The sequence below is a fragment of the Macaca nemestrina genome, chromosome 16 (genome assembly GCF_043159975.1).
Source record: "Macaca nemestrina isolate mMacNem1 chromosome 16, mMacNem.hap1, whole genome shotgun sequence".
Lineage (NCBI taxonomy): Eukaryota > Metazoa > Chordata > Mammalia > Primates > Cercopithecidae > Macaca > Macaca nemestrina.
The window spans coordinates 74404058-74410057 of NC_092140.1; the positions used below are offsets into that span (position 1 = coordinate 74404058).

The window sequence follows — 6000 nt, forward strand, 5'->3', positions numbered from 1 at the left end:
AAAAAGTATCAAAACAGTGAAAAGCCCAGGACCCAATGGCTTCACTGCTAATGACTTCATTACCAAATTCTACCAAACTTACAAAGACAAATTAACACCAGTTCTCCTCAAACTAGTCCAAAAAATTGAAAAGGAGGGAATTCTTCCTCATTCTACTAGGCTAGCAGTACCCTCATACCAAAACCAGATAAGAATGCAATAACAACAAAAAATATAGTTACACTCTAATATCCCTAATAAACATAGATGTAAAAATCCTCAACAAAATACTAACTAACTGAATCCAACAGCATATCAAAAAGATAACATACCAGGATCAGGTGGGATTTCCCAGAAATGCAAAGGTAGTTCAACATACACCAATCAACAAAGATGACATATCACATCAACAGAACGAAGGACAAAATCATATGATCATTTCAAGAGATGTAGAAAAAGCATTTGATAAAATGCTTTTTTATCAAAAAGTTCTTCACGATAAACACTCTCAACAAACTAGGCACTGAAGGACCATATTAATATCTCGACATAATAAAGGCTACATAGGACAAACCCGCATTTAACATCATCCTATCATAGCTTTCACCTTCTCCTCTAAGAACTGGAACAAGACAAGGATGTCTATTTTTGCCACTCCTATTCAACACAGTTCTGGAAGTCTTAGCCAGAGCAATCAGACAATAGAAACAAATAAAAGACACCCAAATTGGAAAAGAGGAAGTAAAACTGTCCCTCTTGGTAGATGACATGATCTTGTATCTAGAAAAACCTAAAGATTCCATCAAAAGCTCTTAGATCTGATAAATGAGTTCAGTAAAGTTGTAGGATACAGACCGATGTGGTGGCTTATGGTGTAATCCCAGCACTTTGAGAGACTGAGGCAGGAGAATCACCCGAGGTCAGGAGTTCAAGACCAGTCTGACCAATATGGTGAAACCCTGTCTCTACTAAAAACACAAAATTTAGCCAGGCGTGCTTGCGTGCGCCTGTAGTCCCAGCTATTCAGGAGGCTGAGACAGGAGAATTGCTTGAACCTGGGAGGCAGACATTGCAGTGGGCCAAGATGGCACCACTGCACTCCAGCCTGGACTACAAAGCAAGACCCCGTTTAAAAAAAAAAAAAGTTGTAGGATACAAAATCAACATACAAACGGTAGTAGCATTTCTATACACCGATAATAAACTAGCTGAGAAAGAAATCAAGAAGGAAATCCCATTTATAATAGCTACAAGAAAATAAAATACCTAGGAAAAAAATTTAACCAAGTAGGTGAAAAACCTCTACAAGGAAAACTACAGAACACAGATGAAAGAAATTGAGAAGGAATAAAGAAATGGAAAGACAACCCATGCTCATGGATCAGAAAAAAAATCAATATTGTTAAAATGACCATACAACCCAAAGCAATCTACCGATTCAATAAAATCCCTATCAAAATACCAGTGCCATTCTTTACAGAAGTAGAAAAAATAATCCTAAAATTCATACGGAACCAAAAAAGAGCTTGAATAGAGAATCAATCCTAAGTAAAAAGAAAGCTGGAGACATTATACTATCTGACATCAACATATATTATAAGGCTCTAGTGACCAAAACAGCATGGTATTGGTATAAAAACAGGTAGCAAATGAAACAGAATAAAAATCTCAGAAATAGATCCACACATTTACAGCTAACTGATTTTCCACAAAGGTGTCAAGGACATTCACTGGGGAAAGGACATCCTCTTCAACAAATGGTGCTGGGAAATTTGGATATCCATATGTATGCAAAAGAACATGACAAACCTCCTACATTTCGCTATACACAAAAATCAATTTGAGATGGATTAAAGACTTAAACATAAGCCCTGAAACCATAAAACTACTAGAAGAAAACATAGGGGAAGCACTTCAGGACACTGGTCTAGGAAAAGGTTTTATGGCTAAGACTTCAAAAGCACGGCAACAAAAACAAAAGTATTCAAATTGGACTATATTAAACTAAAAAGTTTCTGCGCATCAGAGGAAACAATGGACTGAAGAGACAACCTGTTGAATGGGAGAAAATATTTACAAACTATTCATCCAACAAGGAATTAATATCCAGAATACACAAGAAACTCAAACACCTCAACAGTAAAAAATAATAGTAATTCCATTTAATAGTGGGCAAAGGGTCAGGCACAATGGCTCATGCCTGTAATCCTAACATTTTGGGAGGCTGATGCAGATAGACCGCCTAGGCCAGGAGTTTGAGACCAGCCTGGGTAACATAGTAAAATTCCGTCTCTACAAAAACATACAAAAGTAGACTGGGTTTGGTGGCTCATGCCTGTAATCCCAGCATTTGGGGAGGCCGAGGCAGTAGGATCACTTGAGCCCAAGAGTTCAAGCCCAGCCTGGGCAACATAGTGAGATATCATCTCTACAAAAGTCAAAAAATGAGGTGGAAGGATCACTGGAGCTCAGGAGATTGAGGCTAGAATGAGCAGTGATCTCACCACTGCAGTCCCATGCCGTCTCCAAAAAAAAAAAAAATTTACACACACACACACACACACACACACACAAATTAGCTGGGCACAGTGGTACATGCCTGTGGTCTCAGCTACTCTGGAGGCTGAAGCAGGAGAATCATCTGAGCCCAGGAAGTGGAGGCTGCAGTGACTCGTGATTGCACCACCGCACTCCAGCCTGAACAACAGAGCAAAACCCTGACTACAATAAATAAATGAATGAATGAAGGAATGTGGGCAAACGACATAAATAGACATTTCTCCAAAGAGGACATACAGGTATATGAAAAAATGCTCAACGTCACTAATCATAAGGGAAATGCAAATTAAAACTACAATGAGATATCATCTTCACCCAGTGAGAATGGCTATGATTAAAAAGACAAAATAATAATGGATGTGGGCGAGGATGCAGAGAAGGGGAAACTCTTATACACTGTTGTGTGGGAATGCAAATTAGTACAGTCACTATGGAAAATGGTATGGAGATTTCTCAGGAACTGAAAATAGAGCTACCCTACAATCCAGCAATGCCACTACTGGCTGTTTATCCAAAGGAAAGAAAACCAGTATATCAAAGGGATGATACCTGTACTTCTATGTTTACCACAGCACCATTCACAATAGCAAAAATATAGAATCCAACTAAGTGTCCATCAACAGACAAATGGATAAAGAAAATGTGATACATATAATCAAGTACTATTCACCCATAAAACAAGAATGAAATCATGTTGTTTGCAGCAACCTGAATGGAACTGGAAGTCATTGCTATGTGAAGTAAGCCAGGCACAGAGAGACAAATGTTGCATGTTATCACATATGTAGGAGCTAAAAAAGTTGATGGTGGATAGATAGATACCAGAGGCTAGGAAGGGTGTGTGGGTTGGCAGGGAAGAGTGGTTGGTTAATACAGTTAGATAGAAGGAGTAAGTTCTAATGTTCTAGAGCAGAGTAGGGTGACTACAGTTAACACAATGTATTGTGTATTTCAAAACAGCTATAAGAGAAGACTCGAAATGTTCCCAACATATGGAAATGACAAATACTCAAAGTGATAGATACCTTAAATACCCTGATTGATCATTACATATTCTATGCATGTAACATATCACATGTACATATGTACCCCATAAATATGTACAAATATTTGTTGTGTACCAATTAAAAATAAACAAAAGTTTAAAAATACATTATATGTACACAATGAAATATTAGTCAGCACTAATACACTGCAAGTTGGATGAACCTTGAAAACATGCTACATGAAAGAGTGCATAAAAGATCACAAATGGGCTACTCACCAGGATGATACAGGAGCATCACTTGAGCCTTTCCTGCTTGCTTCGCTGAAGGCATCAGGCACTTCCATGTCTGGGATCAACTCTTCTGAAAGCAGGTCCTAGCAGGACTGTGGGTGTCCACATCCAGGATAAGGATCCTGCAAAGAGCTTGGGATACTTACCCCTCAATCTGGAGGGAGGAGCAGGGGCTGGCGCCTTAAGGACTTACTGTCCTTCTGACCAATCCTGATGTTTCCAAGGCACTGGGGTTTTCAGGACTGGATAAGACTGTTTTAAGGCCACAGTGTGGCAACTGCAGCGAGTCACAGGCCAAATCCTCAACTCTGGCACTGTCTAAAGTGCCTTTCTTGGCCTGGTGAGGTGGCTCACACCTATAATCCCAACACTTTGGGAGGCTGAGGCGGGTGGATTACTGGAGATCAGGAGTTCGAGACCAGCCTGGCCAACATGAAACCCCAACTCTACCAAAAATGCAAAAATTAGCCAGGCATGGTGGGGCACGCCTGTAATCCCAGCTACCTGGGAGGTTGCCGCAGGAGAATCGCTTGAACCCGGGAGGCGGAGGTTGCAGTGAGCCAAGATCAAGCCACTGCATTCCAGGCTGGGCGACAGAACAAGACTCCATCTCAAAATAATAATAATAATGATTTTAAAAAATGAATACATAAATCAGTGTGTTTCTTGCCCATTCCATGTCTCACCACAACTCTATTAAGCAGGTATGAATGGCTCTCCATGGCTGTAATAGAGGAACTCGGGGCCTTAGATTCCACCCCTCGCCTAACCCCTGACAGCCAGTGACCAGTGGAGGTTCAATAAACAGTAGTCGGTCTTATTATTATCTTATTACCACTCTCTCTGTGGAGTTCCAGCAAAGAGGGTTCCACACCTCGTTGGGGACCAGTTCCCGAGCAGGGCACCGAGCACCCTCTCCAGGCGGCGACGCGAGGGCCCTCGGGGACTCCGAGGCTCCTCCTGGGCCTTGTGGGTCCTCACAGAAATGGCAGGGCATTGGGGCAAGCTCCGCCCACTGCGCAGGCCGAAAGGTTTCTCGAGCATCCAGAAAGCTCGCCTGACCCTTAGAGGCGAGGTTAGGCCCCCAACTCATATTCTGGGGAAACTATGGAGGTGGAATTCGGTTTCCACAGGCGAAGTCAACAGAAACAGCCAGCCATATTGAAGCCTGAGCAGAGCTCCCGTCAGACCCCGCCCCCGGCGCCAGGCTCGCTGGGCCCCGCCTCCTACCGGAGGTCCCTCCGGTGATTTCTTCATTCTGGTAAATGGTTAGCGAGCATCAAGCTCAAGCTGAACGGCGGACAGGCAGTGAGCGGACACACAGGGGCCCCGAACCCAAAACAGATAAATACTCAGACTTGTTCCTATATCCAAAGGCAACTGATAGGCTCATTTAGGCTCTGGCTTCCGGTGATAATGAGTTATAGATGACAAGCCTCAAAAGGAAGAGCCCCTCTCATTGTCTGCGCTCCGCCCCAAGCCTGCAGACTCAGCTTTGGTCCTCACTGATAATCATTGCCATTCACCATTGGTGATTAACTCAGTCATCACTCTGGAAGTTCCAAGGACTTCAGGAGCTGCGTGTCAGGAACTAAGGACAGGGGCCAAATATTAATTTTTATTATAATATTAACAGCCACAAATGTTCACAGCTTTTATTGAATACTCTCATCTTTTACCACTGAGTTCTGATGCCATGCCTATCGTTTATATTTCCATATATTATTTGGACTCTTTCTTTTTTTTTTTTTTTTTTTTTTTTTTGAGACGGAGTCTTGCTCTGTCGCCCGGGCTGGAGTGCAGTGGCCGAATCTCAGCTCGCTGCAAGCTCCGCCTCCCAGGTTTACGCCATTCTCCTGCCTCAGCCTCCCGAGTAGCTGGGACTACAGGGGCCCCACCTCGCCCGGCTAGTTTTTTGTATTTTTTAGTAGAGACGGGGTTTCACCGTGTTAGCCAGGATGGTCTCGATCTCCTGACCTCGTGATCCGCCCGTCTCGGCCTCCCAAAGTGCTGGGATTACAGGCTTGAGCCACCGCGCCCGGCCTATTTGGACTCTTTCTAGGCTCTTTTTCATTTCATTAGTTTATACATCTATCTCTGCACCAATACTACACTGTTTAACTTAACTTTTTAATAATTATTTAAATCTGGTAGAACGAGTTTCCCACTTTGGTGCTTTGTTT

At 42.6% G+C, this 6000-nt stretch overlaps 1 protein-coding gene across 1 annotated transcript in view; it reads right to left on the reverse strand.

Annotated features, from left to right (window-relative positions):
* Positions 1-4979, reverse strand: part of LOC105490760 (phosphatidylinositol 3,4,5-trisphosphate 3-phosphatase TPTE2-like) — a 103589-nt gene extending 98610 nt beyond the window's left edge. The window contains exons 1-2 of the mRNA XM_071081279.1: positions 4653-4979; positions 3803-3939 (exon numbers count right to left, since the gene is read on the reverse strand). The gene's annotated coding sequence lies outside the window, so the exon portion shown is untranslated. The remainder of the gene's footprint in view (positions 1-3802; positions 3940-4652) is intronic.
* Between the last annotated feature and the right edge of the window lie 1021 nt (positions 4980-6000).